General features: G+C 40.2%; 2 protein-coding genes across 3 annotated transcripts in view; one reads left to right on the forward strand and one right to left on the reverse strand.

The window, feature by feature from the left end:
- Positions 1-22,676, forward strand: part of LOC132832539 (trafficking protein particle complex subunit 3-like) — a 196,706-nt gene that overhangs the window by 141,642 nt on the left and 32,388 nt on the right. The window lies entirely within an intron of this gene.
- dse (dermatan sulfate epimerase) overlaps positions 1-22,676 on the reverse strand; it is an 86,142-nt gene that overhangs the window by 57,332 nt on the left and 6,134 nt on the right. The window lies entirely within an intron of this gene.

A 22,676-nucleotide genomic window follows, 5' to 3' on the forward strand; every position in this document is an offset into this window, starting at 1 on the left:
CAGCATTATGGCATGCATTGCCAGATAACTGGGAAATGTTTGATAACTGGCACTCAAATTACCACTTGTTTACGATAAATCAGTTATCAGTTAAACAGCTTTATGGCATGCATTGCCGGATAACCAAGAAATGTTCAGTTAACGGGCACTCAAATTACTGCTCGTCATGATCAGATCGATTATCCGAATGATCAATTACCTGAACAAAATACTCCCTGCCCATCTCGCTCAGACATTGGGGGTTCTACTGTATATTTAAAGTTTATTTTGCAATAAACTGCAGAAGACAAAGGCAGTCAAGATTGTACAAACAAAGCAAGAAAAAGGGGTGATGATGATATCAACTTCAGGAAGGATCATTGAATTAGGAAGATGCTTTCTACAATTACATCCTAATGGTATAGCAAACAGGCAGAGACACAGGAGCTAAAAGAATGGGAGTGTGAGGACCTCATGGTGTCTGATGCCAAATTGATTATGATATTTAACATAACAAATTATTGGAGAAAATCAACCGGAGTTCCATCAAATTGCAAGACTCTGGTCAGATCTAACACACACAATTTTAATTGTGAGACCATATGTGGGGCATTACGGGCAAGGCCAGAATTTGTTGTAAATCCCTATTGGTTTTGAATTGAGTGGCCTGCTAGACATTTATAGAGAACAGGGGAGAGTCATCCACACTAGCAAGCGGCTTTTCAGCCAGATAAGGTAAAAACAGTAGATTTAATTTCCTAAAGGCCACCGGTGAACTAGATGATGTTTTACAACAATCAGTGATGGTCACACTGCGGCCCACATCCCCAGGAGGTATAGTCTCGGCCTCTGGAATTACTAGAAAAAAAATGAGGACTGCAGATGCTGGAGACTAGAGTTGAGAGTGTAGCGCTGTAAAAGCACAGCAGGTCAGCCAGCGTCTGAGGAGCAGGAGAGTCAACATTTTGGGCAAAAGCCTTTCATCAGGAATCCTGAAAAGTCAAATCTCCAGCTCATTGGATGCTATGTGACCTGCTGTGCTTTTCCAGCACCACACCCTACACTGGAATTACTCGTCCAACAATTCTATCACTCTGCCAACAATTTTATGGTAAATATCTCTTTAAAATAACTGATTATTTTGATACATTGGAGTCAAAGAAATACACTGATACAAAGAAATCAGATTGCGCGGTGCTGATTTCTAGAAAATAAAATAGGAATTTGAAAAAGGTTCAACACGGAATTTGTAGGCTTACTCTGCATTTGTTGTATACAGTCATCATTTTGATTAGAGTAGTTTGTAGTTATCCTAGACAGGTTTCTAAAACAGCTAAGCCCATTGCAAATTGTGGTGGTTAACACAAAATTCAGACCCCTTTGCATAACATGGTAACGCTTTCGTTATCTTAAAATGTGGTAATGAAATGTTTCTGTAAGCCTTCACAGTTACAGGGTACTTCATCTGGAACAATATTATTGACACAGTTATGTAAGTTGAATTTCTTCCTGTGCTTTTCAACATACAGCAGAGATAGTGCCCTGTAAAATATGGAAGCAATTAAATTGTTAAGATGTTTTCTAAAAGAAATGAAATTAATGGTCATACCTCTCGATCTCCTTATTTTCGTGCTCATATATCTATACGGGCCATTTTTTCCGTGGTGATGTGGCTGCATCTGTTACATATTAAAGTGTTTATCTGTGGCATAAATATCATTGAGAGAGTGTGACTATCCCTTCACCAGACATAATAAAATTGCTCTGGAAAAAAGCATTTTAATTGCTTCCCCATTTGTTAATTCTCAGTTCAAAAACATGAGAATGAGAATGAAATGTATTCAATGTGTATAAACATACAAATGGCAGGAAAGTGAAATCAGGCAGGCAAACCATTTCTTCCAAAAAAAAAGCAAGTACTCCCCCAGTGTTTGAGAATTCATCCTGGAATTAAGTGACCCACAACAACTAGGCTTTACATCCAGTTTATGTTGCAACCTGATCTCAGCTGAAGCTGCAATAGGGTTTGTACAATTGCACTAAGCACTTCTTAGAGGAGGAGAAAGTTGGTCAGTATTGTTCAAGATCCTGATCATTACTTGCAGCAACTGCATGGTTATCAGTCGTGCGATTCTCTGTAAATGAAAGCATTTGAATGAATAGCAGATTGTGTCTGACTAAAAAAAAATCTTTTAGAGGACAACCCCAATTAAACATAACACCAACGCCCAACATGGAACATCAAAACTGCTGTCTAGGGTTCTTAGATGACTCAAGTATATATTCCTTCTCCATCAACTTTGTCCAATCATTTATCTTGTTGTACACAGTCTAGTACTAGTACAGCAAACACATAGTTGGTTTTCCATTCAAACTAAGGCAATAAAATGAGAAAATGATGCTGAGCTACTAAACTGCATTGGACGAGTGAATTAGTGAAAACATTTTAAATAATTGCCCCCACTGCATTTATATGTTTTTTTCTTTAATTTTTTTTACATCCCACACTGAATGGTATAACTATGAGCAAACAATTATTCCCTAATAACCTAAGTCCACATATATTGTGGGTTTATTTGATGCAGTGCTTTGAAGGAAAAACGAAAATCCTTGCAATAATAATGAGTTAATTTGGATCGGTGTCAACTCCCTGGTATTCATGTAGTCATCAGATAGAATAATAAATTGTAATTAAATGAAAAGTAAAAATTAAAAAATGTGGTCAATAAAAAAATATAGCAAATTTCACCATGAATCATTGAAGGATTGCAGCAGAAGGTGGCTATTTGGCCTATCATGTCCAACCCAACTCTCTGTAAGATATACTTAGCTTGTCTTACTCTCCTGCTTTTTCTGAAGTGGTCCTGCAAATCTTTTTTTAAATAATTATCTAATTGTCCTTTGAAAGTCAGGACATTTTCAAATCTCCTCTCAATCCTTACTTCTGAAAAAAAGCATACAGCTATAGTTTTGTCACTCAACCTTCATATCAAAGTATTGTACAATGGTGTAAGGGTCTGAAAGGTTTAGTATGAAGATGTGTGTGAATCATTAATATGAGGATGTTGTATGCATTTGGCAGGGGGGAATGGCTTTGGATTTTGAAGGAGTAAAACCTAACATCAAAATGTTCCTCAGTCTCTGTAACGTTGGCAATTATAAAGACCAGAAGAAATAGGACCAGTCCCTCAGACATTCTCTGCTATTCAATAGGATCATGGCAGGTCCAATATTCCTTATGTTCACTTTCCTGTCCTTGATTCCCTGACTAATCAAGCAGCTTTCTATCTCAGCCTTTAATACATGCAAGGGCTCTGCCACCCCACTCCCCAGTTTTCTGCAGCAAGGAGTTCCAAAGACTCTCAACCCTTAGAAGAAAGTCCTCCACATTTCAGTCTTAAATTGGCATCTCTTTATCCTGAGACTGTGGTCTCTGGTCTTGGACTCTCCTGTGAGGGTAACATCCTCTCAGCACTTACCTGTAGGGTTCAATGAGATCACTAATTTTTCAAAACTCCAGAGTGTACAGTCCTGGCCTGTTTAACCTTTGCTTACAATACAATCCCTTCATAACAGATCATCTTGCGAACCTTCTCTGAACTGTTGACACCAAAACAACATCTTTCCTTAAATAAGGGGACCATAACTGCTTACAGTACTCCAGATGTGGTCTTGTCAGCACCTTGAACATTTGCAGCAAGACTTCCCTACTCTCCTCCTCCTCTTGAAATAAGGGCCAACATTCCATTAACCTTCCTGATTACCTGCTGCACCAGTGTGCTAGCTTTCTGTGTTTCATGCACAAGTGCCCCCAAATCCCTTCTGTTGCAGCTTTCTGCAATTTCTCTCCATTTAAATAGAACACAATTCTTGAATTCTCCCTTCCAAAATAAACAACTTAACATTTTCCTGTATGAAAATTTTATGCTCTCTAACTTAACCTATCAATATCTCTTTGTAATGTTTGTATCTCTCTTGCAACTATTTTCGTATTGTCCTCAAAAAAACTCTGATGAATTAGTCAGATACGACTTTCATTTCATGGAGGCCAATCTGACTCTGCTTGACTAGCTGATGATTTTTCAAATACATTATTCCTTCCTTAATAACTGATTTCCAACAATAGATATTAGGCTAATTGGAATACAGTTACTCCTGTTTGCCTCCCTCGGTTTTTGAATAGAGTGTCACATCGCCACTTTTCCAATCATCTGGTACTTCTCAAATATCCAAGCACTTTTGGAAAATTACAACCAATTCCACTAGTAGGAGAGACTAGTTTTTTTATGATCCTAAAAGGCAAGCCATCAGGGCCAGTGGACTTGTCTGCTTTTAGCCCATTAGTTTGTCTAATACGGCTAAAGTGATGGTGATGATATTTAATTCCTCCCACATATTCTTTAGTATTAATAAAATGTTTAAAGTATCTTCTAATATCAAACTGGATATAAAATACATGTTTAACTCCTTTGCCATTTCCTTGATCTCCAAAACCATCTCCTGAGATTCATTTTCTAAGGGGACTATGTCCACTTTGACTTTTCTCTTCCTTTCCAGATATTTAAAAGAAGCTCTTATAGTCAGTTTTTATATTCCTCACTAATTTGCCTTTGTACTTTATAATTGTTTTTGAGTCCTTTGCTCGCTTGTGACTTTATCCCCCTCTTTGGGACAATCACTTACATTGATAGAAAAAAGCTAGAAGGGGCCAATTTAAGTCCATCAGACCATAAGACACAGGATTAAAATTAGGCCATTCAGCCCATCAAGTCTGCTCTGCCATTTGATCATGGCTGATAGGTTTCTCAATACCTTTCTCTTACCTTTTCCCTGCAAACTTTGATCCCCTTACCAACCAAAAACGTATCTATCTGTCTTAAATACACTCAATGCCTTGGCTTTCACAGACTTCTGCAGCAATGAGTTCCACAGATTCACCACCCTCTGGCTGAAGAAATTCCTCCGCATTTCAGTTCTAAAGGGTCAGCCCTTCATTCTGTGAGGATATGCCCTTGGCTCCTACTCTCTCCTAATAGTGGAAACATCATCTGTATGTCCACTCTTGCGAACCCTGTTCAATGCCAGCACATCCTTCCTTAGGTACGGGCCTAAAACTTCTCACAATATTCCAAATGTGGTCTGATCAGAGCCTTATACTGCCTTAGCGGTACATTTCTGCTCTTGTATTCTAGCCTTCTTGAAATTAATTCTAAAATTTCATTTGATTTCCTGTATGTTAACTGTAAGAGAATCCTGAATAAGAACTCTCAAATAACTCTGAGATTTTTGAAGCCTTACCCAGTTTATAGAAGTCTATGGCTCTATTCTTCCTACTAAAGTACATAACCTCACACCTTCCCATATTGTTTTCCTCTACCACAACTTTACCCCCTCTCCTGGTCTGTCCACGTCCTTCTGCAGCCTCTCCACTTCAACACTACCTGCCTTTTCACCTATCTTTGTGTCATCTGCAAACTTAGCATCAAGGCCCTCAGTACCTTTGTCCAGATTGTTAATGTATAATGTGAATACTAATTGTCACAACACAGACCCCTGAGGAACAGAAGTCACCGGTTGCCATCTTGAAAAAGACCCCACTCTCTGTCTACTGCCAGTCAGCCAAACCTCTATCTTATTTCATGGCTCCCCGTGTAACACCTTGTCAAAGGCCTTATGGAAATCCTACTAGATCACGTCTGCTGGCTCTCCTTTATCTAACTTGTTCATTACCTTCTCACAGAATTCTAACATTTGCCAGACATAACCTCCCCTCAATGAAGCTGTGCTGGCTCAGCCTTATTGTACCATCCACATCTACGTACTCTGCAATCACACCCTTAAAAAATGGACTCCAAAATCTTCCCAAGACTGAGATCAGACAAACTAGCCTATCTGTCTCCTTGTCTTTGCTCCCTTCCCTTTTTAAACCAGGGTGTTCCATTAGCCATTTTCTTGTCCTCTGGAACTCTCCCCAACTCCAGTGATTACGGAAAGATCACCACCAATGCCTCCAAAATTTTCTGAGCTACCTGCTTCAGAACTCTGGGGTGTAATCCATCTGGTCCAGGCAATTTATCTACCTTCAGACCTTTCAGCTTCCCCAGCATTTTCACCTGAGTAATGGCCACTACTCTATCCCTCACCTCTGAATTTCTTGAAATTTTGGTACACTACTGGGGTCTTCCACTGTGAAAACTGATGAAAAGCACTAGTCAATTCCTCTGCCATTTCTTTGTTCCCCATTATTACTTTTCCAGCCTCATTTTCCAGTGGTTCAATGTCTACTTGTGCCTCTCTCTTACTTTTGATATCCAAAATAAAAAAGATTTCAAGATATCTATGTATATATTACCAGCTAGCTTACCTTCATATTTCATCTTTTTCCCCCTCTTATTGCTTTTATTAGTTATCCTTTGCTGATTTTTAAAAGGCTTCCCAATTCTCTGGTTTCCCATTAATCTTCACCACATTGTATGCTTTTTCTTTTGCTTTTGTGCTGTCCCTGACTTCCCTTGTCATTGTGGTTGCCTCATTCTCCATGGATTGTATTTCTGCTGTGCCTCCCGAATTACCCCTAGAAACTCCTGCCATTGCTGCTTCCCTGTTAGGCTTCCTGTTCAAATCACCTCTGACCAGCTCCTCCCTCATGTCTTTGTCATCACTGTTACATCGATTCCAGCTTCTCCCTCTCAGACTGCAGGGTAAATTTTACAATATTATAGTCACTGCCCCAAAGGGCTTCCTTCACCTTCAAATCCCTAATCAAATTTGTCTCATGACACATCATTAAATCCAGAATTGCCTGGTCCCTAGTGGACTCTACCACAGGCTGCTCCAAAAGGACCATCCCATAGATATGCCACAAATTCTTTTTCTTGAGATCTGCTATCAACCGGACTTTCCCAGTCCACATGCATATTGACGTCCTCCATGATTATTGTAATAGAAAAAGCATTTAAATAAAGTACTATCTCCTGATTTATTTTCTTCATCACATGTTGACAACTAGGAGGCCTGTGCAGAACTTTCATCAGGTCTTTCTACCTTTACGGTTTCTCGATTCTACCCACACAGATTCTACACCTTCACCTCCATATCATTTCTCGGTATCAACTTAAATTCAGTTCTTACTAACAAGGCAACTCCACCCAGTCTGTCCACCTGCCTGTCCCTTCGATAGGATATGTACTGTTGGATGTTTAGTTGCCAGCCCTGATCCTCTTGCATTCATGTCTCTGATAGTCTCATAGTACCTGCCAATTTCAATCTGCACTACAAACTCATTCCCCTTGTGCATTTAAGTATTACACTTTCAGTCTTGTGTTGACAGCCTTCTTTCTCATAATTGTGCACTCATCTGCTTTGCCTGAAGCTAGATTCCTGACCATTTCCATATGCTGTGTCATATTATTGGTTTTGGAAACTTTAATAACCTCTGCCGAACTCTCCTCCCTTTTTTCCTAATTTTCCATGCAATTGAACACCTCATAACACACTATTTATTTAAAGTCCTATCCACAGCCCCATTATGCAATTTGCCAGGACTGTAGGCCCAGCATGACTTAGGTGGAGCCCATCCCATTGGAATTGCTCTTTCCTTTCCTGGTCCTGGTACCAATGAACCATGAAATTAAATATGTTTTTCCCATATCAATCTTTTTCATCTTGTTGAGCCTGTGCCAATTAGCTCACATCTCAGGTAGCAATCCAGACATCATCTTTTTTGTTCCTTTTTTTTGATTTAGCCCCTGGCTGCTCATATTCACTCAGTAGAACCTTCTTCTTCCTATATTGTCAGTACCTACATAGACCGTGAAAACTGGATCTTGCCCTTCTCAATTCAAGTTCCTCTACAGTCCAGATGGGACTTCCTGAATCCAGGTCCCAGACAGACACCTCAGCCTTTGGAACTCCCTATCCTGGCCACAGAGAACAGTGTCTATTCTCCTAACTCTATATCCCTGATTACAACCACATCGCTCTTTTCTCCCCCTTTCTAAATGGCTCCCTGTACAATGGTCAGTTTGCTCATCCTCCCTATAACCCCCCACTCTCGTCCACACAGAAGGCAAGAATCTCAAACCTAGTAGACAAGCTCAAGGGCTGATTCTCCTTCAGCACCACCTCCTGGATCCCTCTATGTGCCTCACTCAGTCACACCCTCCTGTCCCTGACTACTGACCAAACTAAAGGTGGTTAATCTAAGGAGTGTGACTGCCTTCTGAAACACAGCGTCCAAGTAACTCTCCATCTCCCTGATGGGTCACAATGTTTGAAGCTTAGACTCCAGTTCATCAACTCTGAGCAGGAGTTCCTCAAGCAACCAACACTTACTACAGATGTGGTCACTATGAATCACAATGGGATCCACCAGCTCCCACATCATGTAGGTACAACACATTGCCTGACCCTGCATCTCTATTTTGTTTACTTAGTTCACAATCTGATATTTAAAAATTTCCATCTGGTCTTTGAATTTGTAACATTTAAATTTTTTTCCCTTTTTTACCTTCAATTTAAAAGTAATTTAGCTAGTCAAATTAGTAACTATTACCAATCAATGAACCTATAGTTTGCCATAAGCATTTCATGATTTTGTATTGAGCCCTCAATTCTGGCCTTCAATCTATCCTGATGGAAAAAGCCTTAAAAACTGAACCAACAAAAGCAAAAAAAAACATCCCTTTCCCCTCTGCACTGCTTCCAAATTCCCTGAACTATATGTCTACTTGGGCTGTGTCTCACTCCAGATACACTCTTTCCTTCCTGACTGTTTGAAGCCTTTTGAAGCTTACTTAATACTCTCCTTAACTTCCGTGGTTAGCCATGGTTGGTTTATCCCTCTCGAAGAATCTTTCCTCCTTACTGGGACATATTTTTTGCTGAAAGTTCATTAATTATCACCTTAAATGTCTGCCATTGCTTGCTTATTGTCATTCCTGCTAATCCATTCATCCAGACCACTTTAGCTAACTGTATCCTCATTTCACTGTAATTCCCTTTAAGTTAAACACAACTGTTTCCAACCAAAGTTTCTCGCTCTCAAACTGAACATTGAATTCTGTCATATCATAATCATTACTTGCTAGGGGATTTTTTAATCTGAGCTAATTTATTAAACTGCCTTGTTTCCTATTTACCAGACCAAAAGATAATCTGGTTGGCTCCAAGAGATGGTGGAAATGCACAGCAGGTCAGGCATCATCTGAGGAGCAGGAGAGTCGACGTTTCGAGCATAAGCTCTTCATCAGGAAATGCACCACTCATTCCTGATAAAGAGCTTATGTTCAAAACGTTGACTCTCCTGCTCCTCAGATGTTGCCTGATCTGCTGCACTTTTCCAACACCACATTTTCTGGCTCCGATCTCCAATATCAGCAGTCCTCACTTTCTCTTGGTTCCATGACATATTGCTTTAGGAAACTATCCTTAATGCACTCTATGAATCCATTGACATGGTTACCTTCTCCAACTTGTTGAACTCAATCAGCATGAAGATTAAAGTCAAACAAAATTATTGGTCTATCCTTTATCAAAACATTTACCAATGTAATATGTATTTAGTTTCTCAGACAGTAAACCAGATCTTATTTATGCAGTTATTAAACTGTTCTCACCAAACCATACACAACAAAATGGACTTTGCTGATCAAAGAGGATAGTGACAGAAAATGTACCATGATGAGTACCGGTGAGGAGTCATCTGTCAACATCATGTAAATAGTGCAGCCTCCAGTTGGCTGCAGCATTCATAATACTGGCACCTGTGGAGATCTAATGTTTCTTCAGGCTCAGCTAGAAGGAGGTTGCTTGAGCAAACAAACACAGTCAGTAACCAAAACAGCTGAACATTTGACCACCTACAAAAGAAATTCTCATGGCAAGATTCTACAAGGCAGCACCTACAGTTAATGATAAAAACACATGTGACCAGATATAAGACATAAGTGGAGAGGGAGAGCTAGAAAGCCCATGAAAATGGAGAACCAATTATAGCTGTTAGGGATTGCATCAAGTGACAAATATCTGTGGGAACAATCCCAAGATTGAGCCAAACAGCAAACCGACATTAGAATGTTCATTAGCAAATTTGAAATTCACAGTGGGAAAGAGAATTTCTTGAAAAGTATAGGTTACAGGTTGGGAATGCTAAAAACAAACAAAGTGCTTGCTGCTTAGATCCAGCATCATAGCATTGCTAGCACTATCAAGAGGCACAGCTAAAGGAAGAGAAATTAAGGATGCCACATGCAGTTAAGATGGTAGACTTAGGAAAGTGGCAAGGCCAGAATAAAAGTGACAACAAAACAAATTACAAGCCTAATCAAACAAAGGCAGTAATTGGGAGAATATTATGGTTGCAGAAATGGTAGGAGATCAACTAGTTGAACTGTAGTAGATCCAGGAAACATTTATTCAAACTGCAGATGATCGGCGTCATCCAGGAAAAATATTGAGGCAATGAGGATTATGAGTAGAGCCATAGGCGATGGCAATCTGTTGAAGGAACAGGATTTGTATTCCATAGCAGTAAAGACCAGGATTCATTCTGTAAAGCCCTTAAGGAAAGGGGAAATGTTTATTAAGCCACAATCAGAGGGATTCACTTATTCGTGAGATTCCTTTGGGGAAACTATGAAAGAGGAGGAAATCGTCCACTTTAGATACAAAAAACAGGAACCTTTCATTTGATTGCACAAGCATAAGAAGCTTTCAGTGCAGCTGTATACAGTAGCAGCATTGCTACTCAATTAAAAGACTTGAAAGGATAAACAGATATTCACGTTACGAAGACATAACAGTAGAAATAATATTGTCAATAAGATTTAACTTCAGAGATGGGTCACATGGTAACTAGAATCAAACATCTTGGAAGAGAAGATAATTCTCACAATACAGAATTACTTCCAAACCAGATACTAAATTAGAGGCCAGCCAAGTAAATACACTTTTGTAATTCACCAGGTCGCTCAGCATCTATGGAGAGAAAAATATATTTAGCATTTTGAATCCAAAATGACTCTTCTTCAGAACAGGTTCAATCTAAAGTTTCTTTCTCTCACACTGTCCCAACCAGTACCTTTCCACCGACAGCCTCATCCACCTGGCTGAACTGGTCCTCACCCTCAACAACTTCTCCTTCCAATCATCCCACTTCCTCCTAATCAAAGGGGTAGCCATGGGCACCTGCATGGGACCCAGCTATGCCAGCCTGTTTGTCGGGTATGTGGAACAGTCCATCTTCCGCAGTCACATCGGCACCACACCCCACCTGTTCCTCCACAACAGTGATGACTATAATCGGTGCCACCTCGTGCTCCCATGAGGACGTTGAACAGTTCAACTTTTCCAACACCTTCCACCCCGACCTCAAATTCGCCTGGACCATCTCGGACACCTCCTTCCCATTCCTGGACCTCTCCATCACTGTGCCGGTGACTGACTAACCACAGACATCTACTACAAGCCCACCCAATTCCCACAGCTACCTAGACTACACCTTCTCCACCCCCCACCCCCAACCTCCTGTAAAAATGCCATCTCTTATTCACAATTCCTCTGTCTCTGCTGCATCTGTTGTCAGGATGACCCATTCCACCTCAAAGTCCCAGATGACCTCCTTCTTCCATGATCACAACTTCCCTTCCCACATGGTTGACGATGCCCTCCAGCACATCTCCTCCACTTCAAACACCACAGCCCTTGAACCCCATCTTTCCCAATGCAACAAGGACAGAACCCCTCTGGCCCTTACCTTCCACCCCACCAACCTCCGTCATGCATTATATCATTCTCTGCCACCTCCAAATGGACCCCACCATAAATGATACATTTCCCTCCCTACCCCTATCAGTGTCCCAGAGAGACCATTCCCTCCACGACTTCCTAGTCAGGTACACGCCCCCCCATCAGCCCACACCCCACTCCTGGCACCTTTCCCTGCCACAGCATGATGTGCAAAACCTACTCCCACACCTTTCCTCTCACCTCCATCCAAGGCCCCAAGGGATCCTTCCACATGCATCAGAGATTTACCTGTACTTCTGCCAATGTCATATACTGCATTCGTTGCACCTGGTGTGGTCTCCTCTACATCAGGGAGACAGGATGCCTTCTTACGGATCATTTCAGGGAACACCTCTGGGACACCCGCACCCACCAATCCAAGCCCCGTGGCTGAACACTTGCCAATTAACAGTCCATGTCTGGATGTTGTTCAAGTCTTTCTTTGGATGAAAACAGAGTGCTTCAGTCTCTCTGCTGTTATGAATAGAGTTGAGCATCCACACTTCTGACTGTATGTTACAGGAGCGATCATTGATAGTAGCAGCTGAAGATGGTTGGGTTTACAACACCGCACTGAGGAACTAAGGACCCGAGTGGTTCAGTGGTACTGCCCTGCCTCTGAAATAGGAGGCTGTGTTCAGGTCCCACCTGCTCCAAAAGAGCGTAATTTGGTTGGGTTAATCAAAGTGGCAAGGGGAGCTATGACAACAATTCATTGAGTCATTAAGGACTGCTTCTGAGAGCATTAGGTCATAGAACCAATCAGGGAGCAGGCTACCATTTATCAGATCCAAGATAATGAGGCAGGTTTAACAAATGATGGCAGACCAAAGGATTCCCAAGGAAGTAGTGATTATGACATGATAGGATTTAATATTCAGTTCACAAGTGAGGAATGTGGGTCAGAAACAACTGTTTAAATTAAATAGAGGGAATTACAATGAAATGAAGATAGAGTTAGTTCAAGTAAACTGGGCAGAAAGATTAGAGGGAATGACAATAAGCAAACAGTGGCAGACATTTCAGGAGGTATATTTCGCGATTCTCAGCAAAAATACATTGGATTAAGGAGGAAGAATACTTAGAGGGATAAACCAACCAATACTTACCAAGGAAATTAAGAAGAATACTAAGTTGAACAAAGTCAGTGATCACCACAAAGGCTGGGATAAATTCAAAATCCAGCAAAATAGGACTTAAACAATAAAGACATAGTAAATAAACTACAAAAGCAAACTAACAAGGAATATAACAACTGACAATAAGAGTTCATTTAAGAATCTAAAAAGGAAGAGAGGGATCAAAGTGGATAAAGTACCCTTCAAAAATGAATCTGGGGACACAGTTTTGGAAATAGCAGATGTTTTGCATCAATTTTTATAATGGAAGATACTTCGAACAATCTATTAATGCTAAAAAAAGGGGAAAGAATGAAATATTGTTACCATCACGAAAGAAGTAGTATTAGACAAACTAATGTCGCTAAAAGGTAGACAACTGCACGTGGCCCTAATGGCTTGCATCTTAGGATCGTAAAAGAAAAAGCCACAGAGAAAATGGATGAATTAGTTGTAATTTTTCAAAAGTCCTTGGGTTCCTGAGAAGTTCCAGAGGATTGGAAAACTGACAATGTTACACCCTATTTGAAAAGTGCTGGAAACAACTGTTTATAATGTATATTAATGACTTGGAAGAAAGAAGTGAATGGACCGTTGCCACGTGTGCAGATGACACTAAAATTAGGTGGAAAGGCAGATCGAGAGAGGGATACAAACAATTTACAGAGAGATATTGATAGGTTAAATGAGTAGGAAAAACATTGGCAAATGTAGTATCATGTGGGAAAATGCAAAATTGTTCGTTTTAGAAGGGAGAACAAAAGAACATAATATTATTCAAATAGAGAGAAACCGCAAAAAGCTACAACACAACGGACTTGGAGGTACTTCTGCATGAAACACAGAGCTAGCACACACGTGCAGCAGGTAAGCTGAAAGGCTAATGGAATGATGTCCCGATTTCAATGGAATAAAGATTTTATTTCAGTGGAGGCTGTTCAGAGGAGTTTCACAAGGATTATCCCTGGTATGGAGAGATTATCTTTGCAGCAAAGGCTAAACTGATTGGAACTTACTCACCGGAGTTTACAAAAATGAATGGTGATCTCATTGAAACATGGAGGATTCTTAAAGGGCTTGACAGGGTAAATGTTGAGAAGATGTTTCTCCTCATGGGACAGTCTAGTACCAGAGAGCATAGTCTCAGAATAAATGGACACCAATCAGAGTCATTATGTATTCTGTAAAGCTGTGATAAATAGATTCTTCATCAGTTGGGAACTTAAGGATTACTGGGGAGGGGAAAGCAAGTGGACATCAGGATCCACTATGACCCCATTGAATGGTACAATGGTTTCAAGGGACCATTCAATTGACTGTTCATACATCTTATGGTCTTATACCAACCATTTGGGGGTGGGGAGCATTTGTATTTATTCCAAACTTGCAAATGATACACATTATCACTTAGCCTTGTATCTCATGTACCCTCTTTGCCCTCCTTATTTCCCTCTGAAGTATATTCCTACTGTCCCCATGCTCCTCTAGAGAGTCACTGTCTATACCAGGCAGCTGCCTCCTCCTTTTTCTTGACCAGACCCTCAATTTCTTTAGTCATCCAGCAATCCCTACACCCGAGGGGTAGCCTTACAAAGATTTATAACAAAAGGCATGAAAAGGGTGAATAGCCAGGGTCTTTTTTTTAAGGCAAGGGAGTATAAAACTAGATGGCATAAGTTTAAGGTGCGAGAGGAAAGATTTAAAAAAAGGACCCAAGGGGTAATGTTTTCAAAAGGTAGTGGGAGTGTATGGAACAAGCTGCCAGAGGACGTGTGGAGACCGGTACAAGTACAACATTTAAAAAGGGATCTAGATGGGTTCAAAGTTTGGGAGAAGATTTTGTAGCTCGGGTGCTCGTTGTTGTGGTTCTGTTCGCCGAGCTGGGAATTTGTGTTGCAGACGTTTCATTCCCTGTCTAGGTGACATCCCCAGTACTTGGGAGCCTCCTGTGAAGCGCTTCTGTCGCTTCACAGGAGGCTCCCAAGCACTGAGGATGTCACCTAGACAGGGGACGAAACGTCTGCAACACAAATTCCCAGCTCGGCGAACAGAACCACAACATCTAGCTGGGTACATGAATAGGAAGGGTTCAGAGAGAAATAGGCCAAATGCTGTCAAATGGGACTAGGTCCGATTGGGATATCTGGTCAGTGCACACGAATTAGAACAAAGGGTCTGTTTCTGGGCTGTATGACTAACTCAATGTGCGCTGTGAGGAAGAAGTAAAGCAGATTCACGATGACTTGGACAGGTTTAGTAAAAGGGCATGAACATGGCAGACAATGGTCTATAATGTGGAAAAATGTGAGGTTATCCACTTTGGTAGGAGAATGAGGTGTGTAGAGTATTTCTTTAATGGTAAGAGGTTTGAAAATATAGAAGTGCAAAGGGACATAGGTCCCTTGTCAATAAGGATCTGAAGGCTAGCATATAGATGTAGCAAGCTTTGGGAAATGCTAACCATGATTTTCAGAGGATTTGGATGGTGAGGTAGACTCTATAGGCTGAATGACTTACTCCTGCTCCTAATCTAACTTGTTGCTTTCCTAAAATAAACTACAATCTTATTTCAATCAAGAGCCTTTTCTGGCTAGAATAGTAATTGGTCTTCCTTTAATCACATTTGACAAAGCAGATCCTATAGTTAGTTTCTTAACAGGTTAGAGGATAATGGCATCAAATCATTCTGATGGTCCCACACCATGAGGAACTGTGAAAATTCATCTTATAACATGAAAGTTTCATTCTCAGCACTATTCTCAACAACTTTACTGCAACTTCTCCAATGCTTCCTGACGTGTGGTGTCCAGAATCAGGTGTAATAGTCCAGATAGGGCCAATACAGTGGCTCAGCGGTTAGCACTGCTGCCTCACAGCACCAGGGCCCCAGGCTCAATTCCAGCCTCAGGTGACTGTCTGTGTGGAGTTTGCACATTCTGCCTGTGTCTGCGTGGGTTTCCTCCAGGTGCTCCGGTTTCCTCCCACAGTCCAAAGATGTGCAGGTTATGTGAATTGGCCATGCTAAATTGCCCACAGCGTTAAGTGCAATAGTCAGAGGGAAATGGGTCTTAGTGGGTTAGTCTTCGGAGGGTCGGTGTGGACTGGTTGGGCCAAAGGGCCTGTTTCCACTCTGTAGGGAATCTAATCTAATATTAAAAAAAGGTGTTTGTAAAGAATTACAATTACATCTTACTTTTGGACTCCATAAACCCATAAGATATAGGCACAGAATGAGGCTATTTGACCCATTGAGTCTTCTATGCTATTCAGTCATGGCTGATATGTTTCTGAACCCCAATCTCCTGCCTTCTGCCCATAATTCTCTGACTGTTTGTAAAATCCAAGATTCTTTTATCAGTTTTCTCAAACCTCTGCCACCTTGTGTACGTATATATCCAGGTCCCTGCTTCTGCACCTTCTGTTGAATCATATCCTTTATGTTATATTGTCTCTCCTTGTTCTTTCTATCAAATGTGTTACTTCAAACTCATTTCCAGTAAATTCCATCTGTTAGGTGTCTGCTCAGTGTAACCACTGAAGTTCTTACGTAGTCAATCACTATCATCCTCACAATTCATAGTGCTTCCAGGTTTGTATCATCTGCAAATTATGAAATGGTACCTGCTAATACATGAAGTCTAGATCACGAATACAGATTTTTAAAAAATCATGATACCAATCTTGTGAATATCACTTTAGATCATCCTCCAGTCAATACAGGAATTATTCCCCACTATTGTTTCCTATTATTCTATGAACTTTCACCCCATGCTGCCACCTTCCCTTTTATTTCATGAGCTTCAACTGTAAAAAATCCCATCTGACCAATCTTTTGGTAAAAAGGTAAGTCAACATAACAGTGTGAGCCAAAAATCTGTTTCATGCCAAATCATGACAATAGCTTATAAAGTTTTAACACAATGGTTTGACCTTATTCACATTATTACTTTAAAAATGCAACTTAAATCTAGACTTTTACATCTTATACATTACATTGGTAAACTTTCTCCATTATATCTTCAAAGAATTCAACGTGGTTGGTCAAGCATTTGTTTAACTTTTGGCATTCGTTATCATGTATTTGATTTCTAGTTACTGTTTCAGCTTGTACCCATTTAATAAAGATTGCATTATTTTCCTCCCAGCAATGTTAAGCTGGCTATGGTTTTCTGAATACACAGTATTTTCCTTTATAAATATATTGAAAATGTTAGTTTTCTTGGAGTGCAGGTTCATAGCTCCTTGGAAGTAGAGTCACAGGTAGATATGATAGTGAAGAAGGTGTTTGCTTACCTTTATTGGTCAGAGCATTGAGTACAAGCGTTCGGAGGCCATGTTGTGGTTATATAGAACATTGGTTAGGCTACTGTTGGAATATTGCATACAATGCTGGTCTCCTTCATATCAGAAGGATGTTGCCAGGGTTGGAGGATTTGAGCAATAGGGAGAGGTTGAATAGGTTGGGGCTGTTTTCCCTGGAGCGTAGGAGGCTGAGGAGTGACCTTAAAAGAGGTTTACAAAATCACGAGGGGCATGGATAGGATAAATCGACAAAGTCTGTTCCCTGGGGTGGGGGAATCCAGAACTAGAGGGCATAGGTTTAGGGTGAGAGGGGAAATATATAAAAGAGACTTAAGGAGCAACTTTTTCATGCAGAGGATGTGTGTATGAAATGAGCTGCCAAACGAGGTGGTGGAGGCTAGTAAATTGCAACATTTAAAGGGCATCTGAACGGGTATACGAATAGGAAGGAAAATGGGCTGGGTGCTGGCAAGTGGGTTGTAGATTGGGATATCTGCTTGGCATGAGTTGAACTAAAGGGTTTCTTTTTGTGCTGCACATCTCAATGACTCTGACTCATCAGTCCAATGGCACTACAGATTAATCTGAATACATATTATTAAATATATGTAAGTGCTTCTGCTATTTTTACTCTCACTTATTTATCCAGATGTGCTCTGCCCAAAGACTGGTGCTTAGCTCATCTGTTCTTGCTGTATTCAGACCGGTTTTCCTTGGAAGTTTTTTTTTAAAGCCAGTGTTGATTTGTCCATACTTTTTTCGGGGGCAGGGCAAGAATGCAGGTACCAAGTCTGCCTCAGCCAGAGCAGGAATCACACCCACATTGTTCGAGTTATTGTGAACCACATGCTAGCCACGTAGCCAAATGAACGAACTGATCACACCATCTCTACTGCAGAACTGAAAACGGCTTGTCATGTTGTGGAGGTGTTGTGGACCTTGTGGGTGGGGAGCCATGGAGTAATTTTATATGTTACTTCTCCACTACAAACGATTCATAATTTTACTGTGGTAAAGGCTGGTGGCATTTGTACTTTTTTTTAAACCATACATCCTGTTCATGTCACTACATATTGAGTATAAAGAAATGCAGAAAGCAAGTGAATAATAACTTGCAGCATAAGCATGAAGACTTTTATCATATGCCTGGTGGACAGGAGTCAGCGAATGCCTTGTGTTACAGAACGATAATGTAAAGATTGTGTAAACTCACGCACTAATATTATTACAAAGCATTTCAGTTTTAAATAACTTTAAAAGTTAGCCCACAAAAAGATTGGTATTGCAGCTATATAACACACACTAACTATGATATTGGACCTTTTCAGATTACTTTCTAGGCTACGTTACCTAAAAGCTACAATTACTATAATGACAGAGGCACGGTGCATGTTCTATCCTTAAAGATTATTGCAGACAGGTTATCACTGTTATTTGTAGCAAATGCTAAGGATATGAATAAAGCACCTTGTTTGTAAAAGAGAGAAAGTCTAAGCAACCCAAAACAAGATAGTGGTCTTGAAAGACTTATGCTACCAACTCAAAACCTACAATAATATTTTTCCAGCATAGTTGATATTATTATACAGCTCGTCTTTGCATTGCATCATATCTCATGTTAATTTCTATTCAAGTTAAAGGCTTGTGATCATTTGAACTTCCCCATCCTGCACAAGCTTTGACCCACTACTACAGCAATAAGCAATCTTCTCAATGGGCAGGAAATTAGATGAGATGCTGGATAAGGCCTCCAATAATAGAGCAGGGAACTGGAGAGGAGACAGATGATATCAGCAGCATTCACACAGAAAACAGTCCAGGTTTTGAGATTATGTCAATTGGTAGCATGTGGACAAGGAAGAGGCTGCAGCCAAGTAAGGCTCTTTGGTGGATTCTTTATCTGGTGACGTGGAATCGAGAGGGGATGCTATTATGTGAGAAAGCTATTTAATCATAGCCAGAGTAAAAAATGGAACCAAGTGCAGACAGTTTCACTGAACTGGGCAACAAACAAGAGGTGCTGAAGGATATTCTGTTGTTGCCTATTTAGGACAAAGGGTGATGGAGGATCAGAAATGATAATGTACTGTGATTTCAATTACCAAAAACGCTTTTTTGTAATTTTGGTTAAGGAAGGAAACCTAATTAAGGAGATTCAAGTCGGAGTTTTGGGCACAGATTTGCAAAGCAGTGAATTTTCAAGAACCTTAAAGAATGAATGGAAGCTGTGGATGAGCTCGATAGATAATATAGCAGGGGTCAAGGAAAAGCATTTCTTGAGGGGGTATTGTCATAATACAGGAAGGGAGAGAAAGCAATAAATCCTTTTGTAGCATGGGCTCCTGCCTCTGCTGAAAGCAGAGCACATAGTTGGAAATCATATGCCTATAGATAATGAGATCCGAGTGGTGACAGGAACTGATGATAAAGAAAAGTATAATTGTCACTTAATTAATCTCTCTAGAAGTGTCAATGAGATTGTAATAGTTAGGTGGTTGCTTTTGACCAGCTAAGGCATAATGAACCAAAGGGCCTTTTTCTGTGCTGGAGACCTCTAACTATTATTCTCAATTAGTTGTACATGACCTTGTACTTTGAAAAGTTAGTTTTCTTCCTTTTCTCTCTCTCTCAAAAGTGTTCTGCCCCTTTTTGGGGTGTGTTCATGAGAGGAACCTTACCTAAATTTAAAATGTATCCTTGAAAGATTTTTTTGGGCGGCACGGTGGCACAGTGGTTAGCACTGCTGCCTCACAGCACCAGAGACCCGGGTTCAATTCCCGACTCAGGCGACTGACTGTGTGGAGTTTGCACATTCTCCCTGTGTCTGCGTGGGTTTCCTCCGGGTGCTCCGGTTTCCTCCCACAGTCCAAAGATGTGCGGGTCAGGTGAATTGACCATGCTAAATTGCCCGTAGTGTTAGGTAAAGGGGTAAATGTAGGGGTATGGGTGGGTTGCACTTCGGCGGGTCGGTGTGGACTTGTTGGGCCAAAGGGCCTGTTTCCACACTGTAAGTAATCTAATCTAATCTTCACTAGCTAATATATATTTTGGCACTTCTTTTTTCTAAGTTCACTATTATCTTGTTTTGTTTTCGGAAAATTAGGTACGGCTCCAATAATGTCAAGTTCAAATTAACTCCAATATAAATTGTTTCAGAAACCACTAAGTTGAAGGAAGAATTTATTATTCTCAGATGTTACATTCAGCAGCATCTAATTTACATTTCTGAAAGTCCCAGTAATCTCTGGCACACAAACATGGGTGCACATATTGAAGCAGCTACACTACATGACACTACAGCAACTCTACCTTTGGTCTTCTTGTAACTCATCTCGACAAAATGTTTGATTATTTTGTTTGTTAAATTGAGTAAAAACTTGCCCGAATCTGAAATTTGAGGATAAATAATTAATTTCCAAATTGCCCGCAGATCTTTGGAAATGATAGTGTTTCAAGGAGTTCATTGCTTATTAAAATATTTTTAGCTCACAAAGGGAACACTAAATCAAAACCTGATCTTATGGCTTATGGTAGTAGAAACTAAATCTCAAAAATCTGGTTCATTTTCTGTCCAATACGTGCTACATTCCAATTTTCTATTCTATATGTTGTCCATTTAACTTAAAACAGAGTTTCCAGTGATATTTTAGAAGTGAGAAAACTTCCAAAAATTAGACAAAAATCAGTTTTGATAGACATATTCTATAATGCATCAAATAATGCATGACTTTTAACTTTACATTTTCAAAGCCTTCTCGTGTCAAATGTCAAGTAAAGACATCATTCAAAAGATAACTCATAGGATTCAAAAAGTAATTTGCCATTATGTACTTTTCTTAGGTTTGACATATTGTTAATACTACACATTCATTCTCTAGTAAACTGAAGCATCACATTACTTTAAACCAGACCGGTTTAAACTGGTTTGATTGGTAACTGGAAGGGTACATTCCTGAGGTCACCCTATTCCCATTCATCATAATTTCTGGAATGTTGTCTACTGTTGACAGACTCATGTCCAATTTTTCACACAGCTCAATGTGTAATTTTTCAGTCAGGCTACTGTCCCTGTTGAAATAATGAAACCACCTTTATCCAAAAACACAAATGACAGCCAAAGACTTTCAAAATGCTTTTCTTCCGACATTTAATTAAAATGATCGCTGTTCCTCGGTCCCCATTCCGACCTTTCCAGTCATGGTCAGAACATCAACAGTTCTGGGTGATCTTCACATTGCTGCAGCATTACCTCTGGTATCTCACAAGGATCTACCCTTTAGGTCATCTTGCACTTATTCCACATCTACATATTCTATATGCACATCGATGACTCTCTGCTTTATGAGACTGCCAATTCTATCAATACCTCCACTGCCTCTAACTTAATACACTATTTACCTAACATAAGCAGAATAACACTACAAAGATTTTTTTTTTAAAACTCTAATTCAAGTAGCATTGTTACCATTACTGAAGAAAGGGGAAGAGGGTCCTTTAGGATGGCCTCCCCTTAAACTAGACCGGGACTTGAGTATTGACAAATGGAATAACTATGGAAGTAGAAAGGGCTACAAAGTTGTCCAGCACGATGGGGCCGATAAGTAAATTCAGGAAAAATGTCTATTTTAATATATTAAGATGCCAAGACTATAAAGCAGAGTAGTAATCTGGATAAACCAAGCCAAATAGGGCAGAAAGAAACATAGTTTAACAAAGGTAATAAGGCATTAGAGAATAGTGACTTTGGGGAAAAAAACTAAACATGCAAAGCATTCAAAGCATAATAGATTAGGTGAGGTGAGAGTGACTTCCATTTAACAGCAGGGAGCCCAAGTCAAATTTGAGCTTATGAACACTTTCCACGGGATGGCGTCATTCCAAACACAAAGGAAGATGGCTGCATTTGTTGGAAACCAACTGTACTAGCCTCAGGATATCTCTGCAGAAGTTCCTTCAGGTAAAGTCCTGGATCTAAATCTTGAGCTGCTTCATCAAAAGTCTTTCCTCCAACAATAACATCAGAAGTGTGGATGTTCACTTGCAATTGTGAGAAAGTTGATAGCCTTACACCTGCTAAGGAGATACGGGAGGGGGGTGGGGAAACTATTTGTTCAAAAGAATTGGGGACATCTGTTCTTAGTGTCAATGGATCGGTGTAAATAAGGTGTTACATTTGTTCACTTGTGGAATGTGAGATAGTACTTCCTTCTCACGTTGGAGGTGTGCATATTTCAGTGGGATGTCAGATAACTAAATTGCTGGCTTATATCAAGAACTCTTAACAAAACTCATTCTCGTTAGGAAAAGAACTTTAATTTAATAAAAGGTGAGTGGAATATGCATGTAATAGAACAATCCTGATACGTTTTCATGTATACCACACAGAGCAGATTTGAATGTATGAAGCTCAGCTCCCTTACCTTGACTGTTCTAGAACGTGGATGCTTCTTTACCCTTACAGGCTAGGAGAACACAAAGTGACATAGTAAG

The sequence above is a fragment of the Hemiscyllium ocellatum genome, chromosome 3 (assembly GCF_020745735.1).
Source record: "Hemiscyllium ocellatum isolate sHemOce1 chromosome 3, sHemOce1.pat.X.cur, whole genome shotgun sequence".
Lineage (NCBI taxonomy): Eukaryota > Metazoa > Chordata > Chondrichthyes > Orectolobiformes > Hemiscylliidae > Hemiscyllium > Hemiscyllium ocellatum.